The sequence below is a fragment of the Hippichthys cyanospilos genome, chromosome 3, assembly GCF_059441005.1.
Source record: "Hippichthys cyanospilos isolate Australia breed blue-spotted pipefish chromosome 3, RoL_Hcya_1.0, whole genome shotgun sequence".
Taxonomy (NCBI): domain Eukaryota; kingdom Metazoa; phylum Chordata; class Actinopteri; order Syngnathiformes; family Syngnathidae; genus Hippichthys; species Hippichthys cyanospilos.
The window spans coordinates 26,391,382-26,413,639 of record NC_142371.1 but is presented as its reverse complement, the minus strand read 5'-3'; the positions used below and the strand labels follow the sequence as shown (position 1 = coordinate 26,413,639).

Below are 22,258 nucleotides of genomic sequence, written 5' to 3'. Positions count from 1 at the left end.
ATAAATACTGTACGTCATATAACGCTTCCCAAAAAAATGAAACATTAAAATGAGTCCCCTTTTAACAAAGGTTAAAACATTGCACAAGATTAAAATTCTGAGCCATAGTTTGCAGTTTTGTTTCATTTTTATTGATCAATGTAAAGACCTGTAGAGTTGTGACATTACAGCTCATTCCCGATTGGCTGCCGCAAAGAATTTTAATCTGTTTCTTCTTTCAGTATTTCAGTTTTCGGCCGAGTGTTTCTCATTTTTGGTTTTCAATTTCGGCCAAGCATTTTAGTTTTGTTGCATCCCTATTAATAATAAATGTGACTGTCGTTACATTGAAAATTAATTTACAATCTTTTGTGTGTTTTCTTTGAATTGTTAATTAGTTGAAAATAAAGAGTCTTTAAATAATTGTTAATAATACACTACATTTAGACACTTTTCTAATCATTAAACAATGCTTAACATATGAAACAGCAAAAAATAAAGCACAACATTATCACTTTAATGATGGACTACTTTTTTTCACCCAGGGTTTAGTTTTTCTGCTCTCCAGTGCACTTTTTTATAAATAAAAAAAAAGATATACATTTTATACATAAAAAGAAAATGCTTAAACAATAGCTAATAATAGATGAAAGTTAGGTATTTTTCTAAACATGAAAAGATACTATACTTAACATACAAAACAGAAAAATAAAAGGGTCCAAATATTCATTTCAATATATTTTTTTCGCCCTCCTTTATGACAGTGAAAAAAAAACCTGATGGAAAATACAGCCAAAAGTGTAATTAAACAACCTCCCAAAAAATAATGTCAATGACCCATTACTTACTGGGCAAGCACATTGACAGATATATAAGTCAAAAATCATTTTTAAAAGGGCTGGCAGCGAATCTGTTAAGTAATATAATGCATTCGCGCAATCAACCTGCGCAGTGCTTTTAAGACTTATGCGTACATACGGATCCCGTCAATGGGATTTTATTTTAACCTTTTCAAAGACACGCACATTGTTATTTAATATCTGTGGCTTATATGAATGAGCAACCAAAGAGGTGTTGCCAGTAATGCCAGTTACCAAACAGCTTTATGCAAAGAAATGGGCAAAAAAAAAAAAAATCAGTGTATTTAAACTTGAACACTATTTGTTGTAGGACGTCTCAATCTCATATTTGTTTGGATTTCAAAACCATTTTTCACAGCTGAAATCAATCAAATAATCTGATGTAGCATCAAATGATAGCTTTTCATTCCATGCAATTGTCAAAAAAAAGTAAATAACCTGCTTTAATTTGACCTGATTTGTACATATTTGTCACATTTAAGAGGCTAATGCTTCTTAGCATTTTTACTTTTTTTTTTCGGATTCTCCAGCTTTCCAGACACCTATCCGTTCACTTTCTATGAGCCGGAATGAATATAATATGAATAGATAACTAGGATTATAATCCCACCCCAACCTGCTAATCCCCCATTTGATTTTGCTTTTCTTCTTGTAAAACTATTTGTTTGCGCTCAATCACGCACAACACATTTCACCAAAAAGTTCCCAATGAGATCCTTTGCATATTCACGCAGTCCCACTTCCTTGTTGACCTGCCTTGATGATGTTTTAAATTCGCATGCCACGAATGTTGTTTTGTTTATGTACCTGCACTGTGATAAACATAAAGGCTCCAGCCAAGCAACAGCCACTTAACTGCTATTTACGTAACAGCGACAGTGTGACTCATCTCTAGTATGCAAATTTTTGAACAAAAACTTTTATTTCTTGTAATGCGCTTCGATGTGTGTCTAGATTTAGGAAATGCGGGTCTTCGTGAGACCACAGTTTGGATTAAATGAAAATGTTTAAAACTGTCGTCTGATTTTATTGATCTATTTTTTTTCTGAGCCAGACAAACACCCAGTAAAGACATTTGCAGTATGACAGAGACAGTTTTGCTTTGTCTCATCCGTCACAAACGCCGCTGACCACAAATGCTCCTCCCTGCAGGTGAACTCAAGCACCTCAAAGATGATTTGGGCCTTGTCACTCCTTCCGCATTTCCCCGTTGTGGATCACCTCTTCTTGAGGTGAGCGTGACTTCGCCATCGTGCGCGCGCAAATATTTGTGATTATTTTTGTGCGGATCACACGGTTGGTAAAGCGTGGAACGGATAGGCGGCTGGGATCGATTGCCGATAGGCGAGCGGGTGAATCCCGAGGGACGTCCCAAAAATAAAGGGTGGTAGACGAGAACCGTATTTGACACTTGACGCTTCAACTTAAGAAGCACACAGCCACAGTCGATGCTGTCTGATGTGGCATGCAATTAAGTCATTACTGGAGCTTTGATCACACAAATATGCTAATCATGTCATCTTAACACGCTGAAGACACACGATGTATCCAGTAACTCATCACGCAGAGCTTCATTTTTTCTACACTATTACGTTACAACCTTAATGCTAACATCAAATTGCTGGTGCCTATACACCGCTGTCTACAGGCCGTTGGCGGGGAACACCCAGAACTGTTGCAAGGGCACACAGGGACAAACAACCTTTCACGCATGCAATCACACCTAAGGACAATTTAGTGTATCTAATACACCTGTCATGTATGTTTGTGGGGTGTGGGAGGAAGCCGGAGTGCCCGGAGAGAAGCCACATGGGCACAGGGAGAACATGCAAACTCTACACAGAAAGGGTGGAAACTGGGTTTAAGAAATAGCTCAGCTGTAGATGACAAATGATCCTGGCTCCTCTTTTTTTGCACAGTTTGTTCGAGACTTGATTTAGTTAGTCAGTCAGAGGTAAATTCTCCATCACTGGAAAGCGACAACGTAAACGATCTCAATCACACCCTCACAAGACGGATATGCAGCCGACAGCCAGCCCAAGCCACTTCAGTTCACGATTAAATATCCTCCGAATATGAAGACATGGGCCGTGCGTGAGCAGAAATATCTGCTCTGACGCCGTGCGCCGTGGTCAATTCCATAGTTCAGAAAGCAGAAAGTTGGGCGGGGTACGCAAATGCCCCAAATGAAGCACCCGACGTTACATCAGTGGTTTCTGTCGCTTATGCGTACCTGCGTACCACTGTGCATGCTTGTTTATAACCTTGGTTATACACGCCCCTCTGGATGCCTGCCCTGTACGCGTTGAAATTCACGGGTGAAATTTTGAAAGCGCCTCGAAGTTCCCGAGCAGAAAACGAAGCCTTCAAGCCGATCCTAACACTCGTATGATTCAGAAGATAAAGACTACCGTGGCCAAAATGTCAACAACTCTGAGAGAGGGATTGCTCGGCCACGCATAGGTTTCACATGTTATCTCTTTACTCTTCCTGCTGTCATTTCCCAAGTTTATTTTTCCTTTGTTGTAGTAAAAAAAGCGACGTTCTTCCTCTTTGTTGAGATACGCTAGTGTGAACATGTTGTTTTTGTGAAAATTAGGATTCTCTACCTCTGTTATAAGGTGGTGTTGTTTGTATGCTGTAGATGCTTTTTACTGCCCCCTATAGTACAGTAGAAAAGCGGATTCATGCGAGTATAAAATGCTGCAAAACGTGTGCCGGCTAGATTCCACATATCTCATTTCCGTGCAGGAGCATTCATATATCAAACATGAACCAAGCTTTACTTCTCTAGCATACGCAGAAGATGCTTAATAGTGAGCGCCGCTGTCTTCCTGTTGCGGTGCAATTTCCCTCATTTTTCTAGCGCAATTTGTTGACGTTCACGCCGTCACCGCAGGGCGGCCCGCGTGTGCTGTTGGCCCGACAGCATCGGTCACATTTGGCCGATGTCGGTTTGGTGTATCTAGGCCTTGAGTATTCACAGCCTATAAAATACTTTGTTCATACACTTTTATTTAGCAGTAATTACAGCCTCCTTTTTACTGGAAGATGATACCACACCTACCTTTGGGCAGTTCTTTGCAGCATCACTTAAGTTCAAGGAGGGTGGATGGGGAGTGTTTGTGTACAGATACTTTCAGGTCTCTAAAGAGATATTCAACCGGAATCTGTTCAGGCTCAGGTTGAGCCACTCAAGAACATTCAGCGTTGCTCCAAAGCCGTAACTAGGCTGTGAGCTTAGGGTCATTGTCCTGCTCAAAGACAAACCTTCCCTTTCAGCCTTCGGTTGAAACGCCAGATTGTTTCTGTACGTTGATACAAAAGAATTTTTCCCTAAGTCCCGAGTTGTTTTGCCTAGGTGATAAGCGAGGTGATAGGGATGGTTTTGGCTAGGTGAAAAGATGTGCCTGCTTTCCCCGAAGATTAAAGGGATACTTTACCTTTTTTAGCCATTTTCAATGGCAGAAAAATATTTCATCTGTGATTAAATTGATAGCTGAATTATTCGGCATGTACAATTAATAGATTTAACAACACATCATGTCAAGTGCTGTCAACTGAAAATGACATCACGTGCTCAAAGTTCATGTAAAGACCAATCACGGCTCACCTGTACTCTAGGTTTGGTCAAGTGATGCCCCCCTGATGCATTCACGTGATTAGAACCAAGAACGTTGTGCCTAATGGTGTACGACTCCTTCGGGCGCCTTTGGGCAAACTCCAGGGGTACAATGTACTTTTTACTTTTTACTACAACTACACAGGCCTGAATGGCAAATACTGGAGCTGCAGAGGTTCCATCTTTGGAAGGTTTTTCTCGTTCCACAGAGCAACGCTGAAGTTGTGGCAGTGACATGGTGGCTCCAGGTGAATTGTCGAAAATCCCAAGGAAGTTTAGTGACATCTAAAGATTGTGAATTTTTGTCACATTGTCAAAATAGGGTATTCTTTGCAAATATTTAAAGGGTAAGAATGAATATAATCCATTAAGGCAAAACAAATGTGGAAAATGTTTGATGCTGCGCATACTACGCAGGTCGTATTTGTTTACAAGGTAAGCTTGTGTCAATGTTGACGGCAGATGTTCCATCCTTTAAGAGGACATACGTAAAGCCCAACTGAAAATGTATCCATCAAAGCACTGTGGTTTTTGGCAGTCATTAGCAATAATTGTCAAAAACCACAAAAAGGTGTTTTCCGCTCAATGTCTCCAAGTGTAGACCCAACACAAGTACAGCATCTTCTTATGTCACTAACATGAAAGCTGTTTCGTGTTCTGAGAGCTCTTCATTTAAATTGATTATTGCATCCATCCATCCATTCTCTGGACCAATTATCTTCACTCGGGTCTCGAGTGTGCTGCAGATTGTCTATCATAGCTGATTTTGGGCATGAGGCAGGGTACACCCAGAAGTGGCTGCCAGCCAGTCGCAGGGCACAAATAGTGAAACAATGATTCACACTCACATTAACACCTACGGACAATTTAAAGTCTTCAATTAACCTGCCACGAACATCTTTTGGAATGTGGGAGGAGACGGGACAAGAAGAGCGCAGGCGAGGACAAAACATGCAAAGTCTGCACGGCTCCAGATTCTAGTCCGCCAGTCTGCCTACACAAAGGAGAATACCTGCTCAATATGCATTCTATAAAACCATACGAAATTGATTACTAGGGGATTTTCATTTGTCTCAGAATTCTTAAAACAAACTAGGAATTTTTTTTTTTTTGGGGGGGGGGTGAAATGATGTACTGTATAGCTATAAATTAGGTTTTGGAGATGATCATTGATCAGGGTGTTAAAAAAGAGATAACAGATCACATATCTAGCCATTGTATTTTAATAACATGTTTATTGTTTAACTGTTTGGGCAACCTCTACTATCTTGGCGGGATTGAGACTGAACCAGCAAATTTTCAATTTAATTGATCTCAATTGAAATGCATTGGTAAAAACATATCTAAAAAAATACAAAAATAAAAATGACGGTAAATATTCAATCATTCCACCTGCTCCTGTCAAAAAACATTGGATTTTCAAAAAATTAACTCCAACTGCATATATAGTGATAAACCTTGGATTATTAACAGAGGCAGATTAGAACAACCTGGAGTGCAAAGCTTGTGTTCGTTCTCATGTCTTATTTTGGAGCTCTGAACAACGCTGCCATTGATCGATTGGCAAAACGAAACTTTACAACTCATCAACAAAATTGCATCAAATCCCTCCAAAATCCAAAATATACTGACCAGATCTGTGGTTACACAGGTTGCATTTCTAACAGCTGTTATAAATTGTATTCTAAAGAGTATACCCATAATATACTTTCTAAAGTCCACTATGAACACAACGTTTCTACAACTTCAAAGTGAAATCTTGAAAAAGATACGTTACAAAGTTGCTGCAGATACAAGTCCTGTCCATAATAAAGGTGTCCAGGTATGGTTTGGGGATTATGCCAACTAGACATTAGTCAGTGGGTGTAGCACGTTGTTCAGTGGGGAAGAGCTTGTAAAGTCTGACTGTGTTTTTTTGCAATCCACATGCATTGCGATGTGCGCTCAGTATGTGGGTCAAGTCAAGTGTACGTGCTAGTGCGTGGGAAATGAGTGATCCTCCCACGGACGGGATTTAATGTACTATTACAATACTGTCTGCTTGCATTGTGCCAGATTGTCACAATAGACACGATGGTATAGTATTGAGTTGCAGATCCAAGTCAAACAAAACTAGTCCACACAAAAGGTCATTCTAATTGAGCTAATTAAAAGAACTTTCCAAAAGAAAGATTTTTCCCCAATAATACTATATTCGTTTTGATATCACTATTTACCTTGAAAATAGCTAGAAATAAAGGGATACTGTAAATGTGCCTGGGAGCCATTTTGCCACTTTGGATTCATGGTGTGCGAGTGAAAAGGATTTAATGGATTTTGGGTTCTATGGTTATCAGAACTTTTCATCTTTGGACCACAAAAAAGGTAAAATCCATTAAAATTCTCAATAATCAATTTAGAACATTTTACTGTGTAAATGTGTGTAATTTGTAATGATCACCAATGTACAATATGTATATACTGTAAATATGTCATGCAAAATAGATACAAATCTCCTTTACCTTTTCTACAAATGCCAGCATGTCGAAACCATCATATCGGCCGACAGACATGACCTTCTGTGCTATCAAATTGTTATTTGCACCAAATGCAGCGGAGCTCATTTCCATCTATCCAACACATCCATCAAATTAATTTGATTATTAGCTTTTGGACACAAATTCCATTGTTGGACTCTCTGTTGCCTGTCACTCTCTTTGAATGAGACAGAGAGATGATTGATGTTCTATAGATCTTGTCGAAGGGAAAAGCTAAATAGCTACCACTAGTTTTATTTATACTTGGACAACAATTGAAAAGCACTCACAAAGTGACTTCATCTATTCTATGGCATAAGACAATAAGCAAACGAAACACAAGCTGAGTAAGCTTTGCTCACGTAGGCCGCACTTGACCTTTTCCCTCACACATGCGTGTCCCCTCCCCCCGGCGTCTGAGGGCCACGTCACGCCTGGTGATGCCCGTGTGACTACCAAAGTATGCGTCGACAACTGGGCCGCGATGCTTATGACCTGCCGGCAGGCTGTTAGGGTGGATCATGGGGGGTGCGCACATGTGGCAGATCTGAGCGTGGTCTCTGTGCCAACGTGGCTCAGGTATCAGCCTTGTGCTTTCTAATATTAAAGACACCTTGCCCGGGTGCGACTGTTTGGAAGTGTATTTTTAGGGGACTATATTTTCCAGTCCTTGTGCAGCTTCGCAAGGGGAGACATGAGGGATAGGTTCTAGTCTGGATGAACAAAAAGCAATTTTAAATGGGTGGTGTACCTTAAGTGTCCAACTCAATTCATTACTAATACTGAAGAATTATGATTCCGTTTTGAATGAATGAAAATGGCACACATTTTATCTATATTTTAAATGGCATTAAAACACAAAAAAACATTTTGAAAGAGTACGCTAACAGAGTCTGATAACTTCCCTTAGCCTTTTTGTGTGATAGCCCTTTCAGGCCACCCTGAGGCAATAACCAATCAGTTTAGCCTACGCAAGCACCATGTGGCTAACTACGATTTATGTGCCCTTAAAGAAGAAAAAAAGGTTAATAACCTCAAGCACTGACTTTATGAATCAAAAAACTCATGAGCTGTTCTATTGTTTTAGATATATCCAGTTGTATACTAAATCTATTTAGCCATTTTTAGCAAAAAAAAAAAGTTGTATCACACGTATGCAGGGCTAAGGAACTAACCTGTCACGTCTCAGCTTGCAAAGGTCACATGACCAAGCTTAGAAAACAGGTGGGCCTGGTGGTGGTCTTGAGCGCATTTCTGGAAAAGTGAAAAAGAAGTATTTTTAAAAGTTTTAAATGTAAACAAAAATACTAAATTATCAAAATAATTCTTCACAACATGAACAATAACCGGTGGATGGATAGATAGATAGATAGATAGATAGATAGATAGATAGATAGATAGATAGATAGATAGATAGATAGATAGATAGATAGATAGATAGATAGATAGATAGATAGATAGATAGATAGATAGATAGATAGATAGATAGATAGATAAAATAAACAAATAAAATAATATATTTTTACAGCTGAAAATTTGGAAATAAGTAGATTATTAACAAAGTTAAATTTCCCCAGAGTGGGCAAAATCTACGCTATAATAAAGAATCAAACTTTTTTTTTTGGATAAGTCATTTTCTTGGCTTGTTCTCATGTTACGCTGAATCAAAATCTACCCACGCTGTAAAAAAAAAATGTGGTAAAATAGGTCAATATTGTGAATGGACAGCAGAGAGCAAACATGAAGCATGAATCATGTTGTCATACTCACTGTAAACTGTGCAATTATCAACATGGTACATGTGAGAAAGATCTATGGCTAAAAAAACTATTTTGTCAACACAGATACACTAGACGCCTAAATTATTCTGGTAATGATTTAATTTTACCAAACATCATTTAAGTCAGCCACGTGCCTCCAGAGAATTAAGTTACCTAACCACACGACATCATGCAACACGCAATATTCTTTGATGATCCTCCAGAAGCCTTAAAATATGTTGCAACTCCACTTTACCAGCAAAGTCAATCTGCCAAGCCAGTGGATTTGCATATACTTGTGCTTCATTTGCATGTAAAATGAACTCGCCCTGTAATTCTCTCCATTAGCATGGACGAAGGTCCATATATATATATATATATATATATATATATATATATATATATATATATATATATATATATATATCTGAGATCTGTCTTCAGATCTCCTATCCTTATTTTCTTTTAATGCAGTGTTTAAGGCACTTTGATGCACTTGGTTATTTTTTTCGGTTTTAGACTAAGGTGTAACCCGTATGAACACGCACGTCAAGTGAGTGTAAGTGTGCGTGTGTGTGTCGGAGGATGGGGGCAAAAAAATTTCTCTTCCCAATGGAAGGCTTGGCAAAATATAATAGAGAAGTACTCTTAATGGTTCTTTCACTTTCTTAAATACACATAATCAAGCATTCACACTTATGCCGCTCTCAGTAAAAACACATAAGCAAGCAAGTCATGGTTATTACTTTTCTTTGTTGTGTCATCTCATTAAAATTAGACCCCTAGCACTAAATTATAAATCACTGTTTAACACTATTCTTCAGGATGTTTTGAATCAAAAAAGCCCCTAACATTAGTTTTGCAGCTATTATAGCAGCACCCTCCACTCAAAAACTATATTTTTTAAATCAAGGCAAAATGTGGAACTGTGTACAGAAATGCAATGTTCTACAAGTTATAACACTTGAGAGTCCAATAACCATGCAACAGCCTTCGATATCATCACTCAGACGAAATTGGGCACATTTTCATGCTATCTGGGGATTGTTATGAAATGCTGTGATGTATTAGAAATTTCCAGTTACAGATGGTGCATACCAGACTGCTGGGAAGTCGTAAATGTGCAATTTCAACTTAGTCGGTCTAGCCTCCAAAAATTCCAGCTCTCCAAAACTTAATTTCTGTTCCAAGAATTCTGTCGCACTGAGGCAAAATAGAGTGTACTAATTGTCTGTCACCAACAGGAGTGCTGCTTGATTGCCTCTATACTACTTTGTGGTCAAGAAAAATAAATGTTGTGGGTTCCAGGAAGTTAAGCATACTGCATAGTATACTGATTTAATAAATAGGAAATTGGGAAAAAATTTTCAGAAGTTCCAAACAAAAAAATGTAACATAAACATGATTCCCAAAAAGCAGTGAAGGGGAATACATAATTAAATCTTTCCTGTATGAAGCAAAAGTGTTTACCTTCAGTGCAGTATAAAGTAACTTCGGCGCCAATGTTTACCAGTTGCTTGCATGGATGAATGCATGTCAGGAGTCAGGTAAAGCAAATCCAAAGACGCATTCTACTGGGAGAGAAAAAAAAATGCAAACTTGCAGATTTTTCTCACAAAGATTTGTTCCGGTGAATGACTGATGAGGAGGGACAGGGGCAGTGTGTGTATTAGCTTTGAGCAGTTTCTCTATTTATTATTAAGGCGTCGAGAAATACAAGGGATCACAGGAGCTTTATGTGTTTAGCGTGCTCTGCTAATTCATTTATGAGGGTGTTTCATATTGATGACTCTTTTGTGAGTCAGTGATTTGCAGGCGCACACAAATGACTTTGATTCCACGTCAAGTTGTTGTGAGAACGCGGCAGTGACCTTTCCGGGTTTTTATTTTTATTTTTTTCACCTACAACGCAAATTCACAGTTACACCGCTCTGCCGGCGTGAGTCACAACTTTACGAGGCGGTACACAAATTACGGTGAAATCTGTGCGTGCGCTGGATCTTCGTTGTCATCGGATGTCATGTTGAATATACAGTAGTCCCACGGCTACTGGGGTTCTATTATTGATGAGATCGATGCTCGGATTGAGCCGAGCCTGATGCAGGACAACCTGATGCCCTCGGGCTCTTTCTGTCCACCCCCATTCTGCCTCCTCCGTTTACCTCACAATATTATTTTCTTTTTTTTCCCCGCCACTACTGTATAAAGACAGAGTTGTGAACTAAAAGTGTTCACCTCAAGGGGTGCGATGTGAGCACCAGAGGCCCCGATGCCTTGACGGACAGGGCTGTGAAGACACTTCCTGCAAAGCGGAGAGCAGGGTGGCCAAAGGCGACATATGAAGTGTCAGACAGTCAACAACTTGCAGGGAGGTGTAAATTCTGCAATCTTGTCGATACATGTGTATTTGTTGTCTCCTCCTCAAGCAATTTCTTATTGGATGAATGCACATCAAGCGTTCACTTTTTGTCAAATGAAAATCTATAATTAACTCATTTAATCATAAAGACGTATTTTATACTATTTTTAAGACATTAATTCTATCAAAATCAACATATGTACACACCCTCTCTTTCTCTTTCTCTCTGATTATTTATATACAGTATATATATATATATATATATATATATATATATATATATATAAAAACACACATACACACAAACACACTGTATGTGGATGATTGACGAGGAAGGTTGGCCTGTCAACCACATTAGCTGTTGTTCAATACCAATCATATCATCTTTTTGGTTGTTGAACGTTTTTGTGTTAAATTAAACTTCGTACGGGAATGTGAACAAAAGGAGAAGTACCCGGGCTTTTTTTTCTCTCTATTTTCAATTGTTCACACCAAACTGCTGCTCGATGCTGTTGTGCAACAAGAGCTGGCACTCACCAAAAACTAGTCAATCAGGTAATTCCCAAGTTGAGGTACCACTAAGCACTGTGCTGTTTAGGGACCATGAAAAATCCCTCTAGAGAACACTAAACAATATAATCCAACACTCCGTGTATACACTCAACAGTCCAAAGAAGAGGTATGAAATGAGTGAAAACACTTGTGTGGGTGGACCATCAACAACGAAATGGACAACAGCATAACCACTTCAACCCACTCAGCTAAAACGAAGGCAACGACCCTGTAACAAGCTCTCTTATTTTTGCACTAATCTCACATTACGGAAAGTTTGCCTGATTTAGTTACACCGAATACTAAAAACAACTCTTGTCATGCAGCTAAGTACAACCGCAATATTAACAATATGAGGAGTACGTCAATGACGGTGTCAATCAAAACTAATTTTGGGATTAACTGTAATTAGTTTGTAGATGACATGACAAGTCTGATGTATTCTTAACTCATTCACTGCCACTGATGACATTAGAGGTCAAAAGTCCATTTTAACTAGGGCAGGCAGTGAAACCGTTCTATTAGTCTTTAGAAGAATTTGAATTCTAGACAATTAGGTTTCAAATTCGAAGGGAGGTTTCACGGATGGGTTAGGCTTTCCACACAATGGTTAAAATGTCACATAAAGGTTTCATACCTAGATGAAGTTCTAACTAGGGATTGAGATTATCGTTTCAATTTGGTGAGGTTCCAAATTATGGTTTTCAAAAAGGGCTATGGGTTGAAAATAAGTTTTCAAGCCTGGGTTTGGTTTTCAGACAAGTGTTCTAATACTGATAAAAGTTATTATTATTATGGTTTTGAAAAAGGGGTAAGAATTGAAATTAAGGTTGAGTTTCAAGCCATAGTTGGCCTTTCAAAGTGGGCTTTGAAATCATGGTGTCAAGACTGATTAAAGTTTCAAATTAGGATTTCAAACGGTGGATTGTTTGTTTTTTAACGTTAACTACACCTTAGGGCCCGTCCACAAATTTAAGGAAACCTGCGCCTCAAAACCTTCAGTAAAACGTAAAAATCCAATAATTTTTTCACTACCATTGACGACCATAAATGTCAAAAATCCATTTGAACTAGAATGGTAGGGAATTTATTTTACCCCATTTTCTATAAACGCAGCGGTTTTCAAATGGGGGTATAAGTACCCCTCGGGGTGCGTGAGGGCATTTAAAGGGGTAGGTGTGATTTTAACAAGGTTTCTGAAAGTATCAATAATTCTCATTTAATGTTTTTTTTTAATGGTATGATAAGAAAAGTATGTTTCTTTTTAAATTGATAGTAAATTAATTGGAACTTCAAAAAATAGTTTATTGCAAGACTGTGTTCTAGTGACTCCTCTGTAAATCGTTAAGCTTCATACTGATGCATTAGTGATGCAATTTATTTAAGATCTGCAGGAGCTTGAAAATGATCCTAATCATTTGAACTAGGTGTGTTAGGGAAGGAAGCGTCAAAAATGCGCAGGTTAATGTTGATTTGTTACCGTAAATACCCAAAGTGTTATTTTCCTTCATTGATGCATTTCTAGGCATTCCTTGCTTACTCTGCACTTTCTGCACTAGCCCCGCTCGAGCAGATAAGAAGTAGTAAATAATAAGACTCACAGGTTGGTGCGAGAGTAAATACATGCCAACCTTATCTACGTCTTTTAGTTTTGCTTTCAGTTGGGGAGGAAGTCTTACACCGAGTTGGCCGTGTAAAGAGCAATGTTTATTAATTTTACGGTAGGAAATGTCAAAGTGGTGAAAACGTGTGTTTGGGAGCACCTGCGGAACCGTTGTTACGAATACCGGTTTCCCACGGCGACCGATTTATAGAAGGAACGGACGTTGACCGTGTACGGTCTCTCGACAGGTGTTTTGGTTTGTTGCTGATCCAGTTTATTGCGGTGTCAGTAAAATGATTACTTTTGGCCACTTCATTCACTCCGCTGGGGTAGTCTCTAGAAATGCAACTGAGAACTTCAATCGCCAGTGTGCCAAATGTAATTGATTTGCATATATTCCACTGCGGAAAGTTAGAAATATCGAAAGACTCTTTTAAAAATGGTTGCTATAAACAAAACCACATATTTTTGCAGTATAGCGTGTGTGTGTTTTATGTACAGCAACATAGATGGACACTGAATGACAAACTGCAATACAATGGGAAAACAATACTTAGCTGAAAAAAAAATCAGCAGATAAAGATGAGCAATTTTCACTCTGAATGATTTAACCAGACATCCTCGCTCTCTTCCTGTGTGTCACTCTGAGCCACATCAGGCTTTCACAAGCTCTCAAAAACAAGCCTCGCTGACGCCAACCACGTCTCCGAGGCCCTGGGAACTCCAACTTGCAAAGGGAGACATCATCATGTCACACATTTAGTCTGCGGCGTCCCAAGAGACGGAGAGTCGAGCCGGGCCGCGTACGACTGCGCGTGGAGGCCCGGCCGGTGATGTCAGCATGCGGGCCGCCGTGATGGTCATCCGCGGTTTGGGACCGCAACGAAAGGCGGCAGCTGGGAAAGACTCCCGAGGGAGCGCTGGGAAAGTGGCCGCAAAGACGGAAGAGGGGACGCCCTCGGCGCGGAATTAAAAAAACAAAGCGGCGATGTTCTCTTTCTGCGTAGTATCGTCATATGCCGTTGCTAAAATCATCTTGTGTGACGCTCTCACACCACCCACCATTTTTACATTACAATGGAAAGCCTGAGCTGAGTCAGCCCATCGTTTTCTGCGTCTGCGTCTGGAGAAGCGTGTGTGTTTGGGGACAGCGGGGAGATGGTGGCAAAGCAAAAGACGGGCGAGGGGGGGTTATACACACTGCGCTCCCGACACATGCAAGGATAAACATCGATTTCCTCGACTGACGTTAACACCCCTGTTGAGTAAACACGCACCTTGCTCGGAAGCGCGACTCCGGCACAGTCGGCTGAGCGCGAGCGTCTCCAGCCGTCTGGTGAGCGCGCTCGGGACCAACAAACAGCGCCACTTCAGGGGTCACGGCACTTTGGTTCTGATGTCCCCACATAGCTACTACACTTGGACAGCTCACGCCACTATTGTGGTGTTATTTTGACTTAGACTTTTTTTATTGTCATGACCTACCACGGGAAGAAGCCATGGGACATTTAAAAAAAATACATACCGGTATTTTATTTATAAGAGTAAGATTTAGGGATTGGGCAAGGCACGACGAGATGTCTCATGAGATTGAGTCCACGAGAACGATAACATAAAACGAGAATAGAAAAAGAAGCCGAACATACATTTTCCAGTTTTCTTTTTACTGAACAGACTGCAAAAAAATTAACACTCGAGAGTGCAAACGTTCATTCGCAGCTGAGATCTTTCCTAAGATTGAGTAGTTTCAGAAAATCTATTCAAAAGTGGTCAATGCAAGCGGCAACTGTCAAGCATTCAGCATCAAATTGAATCATTTGTGTCTCTTAAAATGCCTTTGAAAGTTAATCGGACTGCTTTCGACAGCCAATATAGAGCACTCAAGCGTCAGAATATACAGTAATAGATTAACCCCTGGGTGAAATTTTGAACCAACTCTGACTTTTTGATGTTTTTGACGTATGATGTCAAAGGAAAAGCATGCAAAAAAATATTGCATTGACTGTCAAAACATGATGACTTTCAGTATGCCATGCTGCTGTCCCTTCTAAATGCTTGCAAACGAGAGGTCAAGAGGTACACCCTATAGGTGTCAAATTTAGCCCATGTCAGGCTCATTTACTGCCATTCAAATTTGGAAATATTGTCAATTTTGGACATATTGAAAACCTGAAGTTTTATCATGCGTTTCCCCTGATTTTTGCATGAATCCTTTCAATGGCAATCTCAACATCAATGGAGCATTTTGAGGGGTTGAAAGGAAATATGTATTTATATTTGATGATTTTATGACTCTTTCAAAGTCAGCTCAAATTGTGTGATAAAAAGGCCAGGCTTGTGTTAAATCCCTGGACTCCCGGGGATTAATCGACGAAAATGACAGATTATTCCGATATCAAAGTAATAATTAGTAGCAGCTTTAAAATATAAGATTATACACAAGTTTTTCTAGTTAAAAGTTGGTTGATGTGTTTGGGGGAGAGGCCAAAACAGATGAACGGAATTTACATTCACACTCTGCTAGTGTATTTGCGCGTACACTTTACCGCTCAGGATCTGTAGAGGACAATAATAGATAAAAATTGAATTGACTGAGCAGAGAGGAGGGAAAGTCCTGAGAGTACGTGCGTGTGCACTTACTTGTATGTGCACAGGAAGTCGCTGGAGGACAGGCGTGCTGCCTTTGGCAGCGTAGCGCCGAGCACATTCACTGGTGCCATTTGATGCCCGTGTTTGTGACGGCGCAACAATGCGCGGCGGATGCTGAGAAAAGATCTGCTGCCTATAAATAGGCTCTGTGTTACAGAGGCGCGCTGTAAATATAGTCGCTTTGCGTGGTGTCACTTTATACCACATCACTAACCAACCTCCACATACACAGACGCACACGGACACGCGCACACACACACACAGTTCCATGAAGGCAAGAGCCAAACTTAACCAGACTCCCCTTAACGGCTTCATTATGGCAGAGTACGTCATGGGTGGAAAGAAAGACTTGAACAGTACAGGAAGAAAGGCAGAAAGAAAGAAAGGAAAGACGGGGCGGGCGGCTGTGGAGATGTGGGACAGATTACGCTGATGCTGTGGGTTTATGTACGAGTGTGTGTGATGTAACAGAGCAGGCTTCCCCCGTTCCCCTGGCGGGTTTAGGAAACCTCCACACAACTACAGCAGAGAGCAAATATTGACAGGGTGTTTTGTCTTGTCAGACACCTTTTATTTCCCCATTTTATAATAATTGACTTTTTCCTCTTAAAACGATATTATTGAGCATACAAGGCGTATGCGTAAGTACTTGTCTTCGAATGGTCATGTGGTACAATCCTTGATATCTCATTTTTATTGTGTGACCTCTTTGACAAGAAATGCCCATCAGACCTTGTACATGTCTGGGTATGTCCATACCCGCAACTTAAATCCATTCCTAGCTCCCTACGACATCGCACAACATCATCTATAGACGTACGGTGAAAGTGTGTGTAAATTCTTGTCTTCTGGGGTTCGTGTGGCGCAACCCTTGATATTCAAGTTTCATTGAGTGGCCTTTTTCACAAGAAACGTCCGTCAGACTTTGTACATCTACGTGTATGTCCATACGCACAAATTAAATGCCATCCGAAGTCTCTTTGACATCGCACAAATGTCTGCTGGCGTACAGCGAAAGTGTGAGCATATGTCCTTGTTCTTTCAGTATTTTGTGGCACAGCCGTTGACATCACACTTTGTGTGGACATTTTGGCAAGCATGTGTATGCACTTATGTGTGTAATCACATTATCGCACGATGCCTGTTCACTATGATGCATGTGCTTGTGTGTTTTCTTATGTTTGTGTGGTACAAACATTGACATCACATCTTTGTTGTGTGACCTCTTTGACAAGATACATCCATTAGACTGTGTGCCTGTCTGCGTATGTGCAAGATCTCAAATCAATTCCCTTCCTAGCTTCCTATGACATCACACAACATCTGTTGACATACAGTGAAAGTGTGTGCAGGCATGTGTGTGTGTGTGTGTGTGTGTGTGTTCTTGTCTTTCTCTGTTTGTGTGACAGAAGTCTGTCCCAGCATTATAGTCGACATTTTGGCAAAAAGCACACTATTAGACTGTGTGTGTGTTTGTGTGCGCGTTCGTGCAAATGTACATGCGTGTGTTGGAGAGACACATCTGGCAAGGATTTCAAGAATTTTCCCCTTCTTTGTTGCTTTCTAACTTGAACAAGTGACTATTTTACAAGAAAAAGTTGGAGAGTCTTTTTCTCTCACTCGCTCACAGATACTTTCTCCAATACACACGCACACACACACGCATAAAACACAGTGGCACACAGCCACACAGAATGTGACGCAACAGCCGCTGGTCATGTTCCCAAGGCCCGTTCTCAGAGCAGTTTGACTGAAGGCCTTTGTCTGAGCCCACCGTAAAAATAAAACCAGAGCAGGGTTCTTGCGCACACGTATCCACGCATACACGTCCACACACACTCTGTGACACAGATCCTAACGCTCCCTTTGTACGTGAACTAAGACTGACCCTCGGTGGAAAAGTAGTATGAAGCCAAGTCATGATCCAGTTTGAGCGTGTGCATGTGTACCTCTGGTGCACACGAGTGGCTTGTTCCACCAAGCCTCCGTGGCAAAGTATAATTATATGCTTGTATAACACGCATGGCGTCCACGAGCACGTACACACACGAGCATGCGCGTTGGAACATGATCACACCACCTGTCCATTCAACTGGTGGCTACAGGAACTTGATCGTCTACAAACGACACATTAAACCCGTTCACCTTTCTTATCTGCTCGTAAATTGGACAGCCTCATGTGCAAGACTTCCACTTTCATTATTTGGCTTGTTGCATATGATCATGGGTCGCGAATGCGACAGGAACATGACCTGTCTCATCACGGGGTAAGCTAAAGAGATATATCAACGATGCCGGCTTTGATCATTTGAAGTGTATGCTGTCATTTCTCTGAAGCTGTAAACAACCATGCGCATACAAACTAGAGTGATTCGGTATTTTATGGATGTCGTGAACAGAGAAGCCTGTGTAGTCCAATGAGACTGCAACTGTTTTTGCGCCATCCAACAATAACATACGTTAACTTCTGCTTGTGCTCAGATTCTGTCGATAAGACTCATGCATTACTTGTTGAAAAATTCAGACCCAAAGGTCAAAAAGCATTGACATATTTCACTCCTAAAGGTAGAAGAAATGTTTTTAAAGTTTCATTTAAAGTTTATCATGAGCACACAATATTACATTTTGCAATGCAATAGGGTTAATATCCATCCATCCTCCCTTATGTGGAGCTGCTTATCCTCACAAGGGTCACAGGCTTGCTGGTGCCTATCCCAGCTGTCTTTCGGCAGTAGACAGGGGAAACCCTGAATTGGTAACCAGCTAATTACAGGGCACACAAGAACGAACAACCATTCACACACCCAATCAGACCTAAGGACAATTTAGCGTGTCTAATACACCTGCCATGCATATTTTTTGAGTGCCCAGAGAGAACCCATGCAGGCTCAGAGAGAACATGCAAACTACACAAAGGAAGGCGGGAGTAAGCTGGGTATGGACTTGTTTCTCTGAACTGTGAGGCGGATGTGATAAGCATTCTTCCACCAAGCCACCTTAGGGTCCATCTCAATTGTGCAAAAGAGCTATTTTTAGAACAGTGGCCATTAGGCTTCCAGTCAAAAACTCGAGTACCGGTAGGAAAGTGGACTTTGGCCATGTCTCACATAAAGCGCATGGCTCAAGCCTGAAAAAAAAAAATCCGCACATGCATAACCAAAGAAAAATCAACGCAAAATCTCGAGACATATGTGGGGGAAGGTCACGTCACGTGGTCAAAATGCAGGAACGACATTTTGTTGGTGGAAATGGACGGATGACTGAAAATTGCAACGTCTGTGCAGGTACTGTACGTTTATCGTCTGGTTTCTCAGGAGAAAGCATGTTAGCCGCTAGCGACACTAGCCACAGTATGGGTGACGGGTTTCATATTTCAAAGTTCAAGTATCCATCCAACCATCTATCCCGCTTCATAAAGATAGGATGTTGGAAATCTCAAACATCATTTTAAGGCTGCTGTCATTCGCAATATCCAAGAATACTAGATTCACCTTTTTTGGCAAGAAAGTAATGCTCAAACTCCTTATTGCGATAAATCAATATTTCAAGTCAAGTCAAAGTTTATTTATAAAGCATATTTAAGTAGGAGTCCAGGTATTGCCTGTTAAAACCTTTCTTTTTCATTTTTCAAAATGAAATATCTTCCAACCTCAGATAATACATAAAAAGGAAATAGTTAATCATTTTGGGAGCGGCCCGGTACCAGTTGATCCACAGAGCAGTACTGGGCCGCGGACTAGTCATTGGGGACACCGTTCTACAGTACAAGGTCACAATTCATGGATATCATAGAAGTAATGTAGCAACCTAATACATATGTGCCATCTGCTTTATCTAAAGTTAGATCGCAATTGATTAAAATTAGGATTCAATTTTTCTGTATTAAATAAAAATACGGGGTGGCTCGGTGGGGCAGTGAATAGCACGTCCGCCTCACAATTTAAAAGTCCCGGTTCAAATCCAAATGGCTCCGGCCAGTGGATGTGAGGAGCCAGGCTCCTTTGTGTAGTTTGCATGTTCTCCCCGAGCCCACATGGGCTCTCTCCGGGCGCTCCGGCTTCCTTCCGCGCTCCAAAAACATGCATGGCAGGTGAATTGGACATACTAGATTGTCCTTAGGTGTGATTGGTTGTTCATCTCTGTGTGCCCTGCGACTGGCTGGCAACCAGTTCAGGGTGTCCCCAGCCTACTGACCGAAGCCAGCTGAGATAGGCGCCAGCAAGTCTGCGACCCTTGTTAGGATAAGCGGCCCTAGGAAATGGATGGATAAAAATACACGACTTCTTAAGTTATGTGTGTGTCTTTATACTATAATAATATAAAAGGCTTATGAGGTTATGTGGAATCCGCTTGAGCTATTTTTCATGTAAAAAATAAAAATAATCACACTTGGTCAACTAATCAAAGAAATACTCAAAGAATAAATGACAAATGAAAAAATCATTAGGGACATCCCTAATTCATATGTTCGGTCAGTGTGCCACAAGTCAATCCTCGACAGAGCGGGAATAGCACAGAACATTTACAGGGTGTGTTGGGGCTCGGGGCACCTGCTGAATCAGGCGCTTGTACGCCGCATAGTGTGTGACAGAACTTGATCCACTAATATCATCCATGTTGCTATTCATGTCCAGTGCAAACACACTGTTGTCCAATAATATCCTAGTCTGTCATACTCATGCATCGCTCTGTAAATGCATGCTCACGCGGTGAATGTCACACATATCCGCTCTGGTTTCAGCGGCGCAAACCAACCCAGCAACACATTGTACAAACGAGTGCACTGACTGTAACACACGTACATACACGCGGGCGCGAGTTGGCCGCGGCTGGCGGTAGCGCCATGTTCATCAGATGCTTGAAAGGACACCCCCCGAGAGGGGTCCTTTTCACAGTAATAGCACCCAGCAGCACTTTACGCTGACCCGGTGGCTCTCTCTCACCGCTGTGAAGGGGATGCGAGTTCTCACTTCCCCAGCTCGCGCCACTCTTCGCTCCACGCCAAGTGGAGGAAGAAGAGTCTTTCATGGACACGCCACTCCAGAGGCTGAATACTCGAGCGCGCACCAAAGCACTCGCTTAGCCCTTGTCCTCCGTGGAGTGCGAGCGCTCTAATTGGAGTGAATGAGCAATTGGTAAATGGCGATGAGTGTGAAATATTTCTGATTATGTTCAGGTGGCTTGTTCTGGAGTGGGATGGGAACACTGAATGTGTTCAATGTATGCGCACAGATGGCAAGTTAATGGGGGGAAAAATAAAATTGCATATGATGTTTTTGTGAATGTGAAGGGTTGTTTGTCTCAATGCGGCTTGTGATTGGCTGACAACCATTCCAGTGTGTTCAACTGCCTCTCACCCAAAGTCAGCTGGGGTAGGCTCCAGTTCACCTTAGTTGACAAATGGACAAATGGTATGGAAAATGGACTGAGGGAAGGAAATCAATGCAGCTCTTAGTATGATGCAATGCATTTTCTACACCAATTAAAAGCACAATTAAAATAGGTAGTATGCATATTTTTAAATCAAAAGCCCCCTGACCTGAGTGCTATTCTCTTTAAGGTTGCAACAAAGGGTTGTTTTAATATTTTTTTTTTCTCATTTCCATCCTTTTATTAACACATTCACTGCCGTTGACAGCTATAGACGTCAAAAAATCATTTTAACTGGGCTAGCAGTGAATGAGCAAAAAAAACTTTTTAAATTGCCATTGCAGAAGTTTTTTGTTTTTTTTAAATGATTTGCTTGTATCATAATCAACAAAAGTTATGATCATTGTTTTCCAAAGTAAGTGCAGGTGATTCAAATGTCTTTTTCTGATTCAACCCAATGTTAATCAGTCTACTTTCATAGAGGACAAAAAAAAAAATCTGAGGATATTTCCTGACGAGAAGCTGAAATTTTATGCACGTGGACATTTTAGGTCTCTAAACAATTATTCAATTTTGAAAAATATTACATATGTTTGATAGCACTTTTTCCAGATCAATACCAGTTCGAGTGCTCAACTCTTGAGTAGTCATCGATAGCAATACCAAGTACCGATACCACTAGTACACAGGTGTCAAACTCAAGGCCCGGGGCCAGATCATTTAATATGGCCCACAAAATGCTTGTTATGATTTAAAATTTCTGCCTAAAATAGCAAATTGTGCATGTTTTCTACAACTTTTACACATTTTTTTTGTTACCACTACCCCTTTTGAACAGTATTTTGCGGCCTCTGTTTTCAAAATGTGTAAAATCTATCTCATTTCCCATTCTCAATGGCCCTCCGACATAAACTATAACTACAATGTGGCCCATGATAAAAATGAGTTTGACACCCACGCACTAGTACTTTTGATACACAAAATTGTG

General features: G+C 40.7%; 1 protein-coding gene across 5 annotated transcripts in view; it reads right to left on the bottom strand.

Annotated features, from left to right (window-relative positions):
* The window catches only part of LOC148426578 (alpha-1,3/1,6-mannosyltransferase ALG2-like), a 68,815-nt gene that overhangs the window by 11,423 nt on the left and 35,134 nt on the right, over positions 1–22,258 (bottom strand). For 4 of the 5 annotated variants that reach the window (XM_088411210.1, XM_088411209.1, XM_088411213.1 and 1 more), the window contains one exon: positions 8,153–8,231. The exons of the other annotated variant lie outside the window; for it this stretch is intronic. The gene's annotated coding sequence lies outside the window, so the exon portion shown is untranslated. The remainder of the gene's footprint in view (positions 1–8,152; positions 8,232–22,258) is intronic. 5 annotated transcript variants of the gene reach the window in all.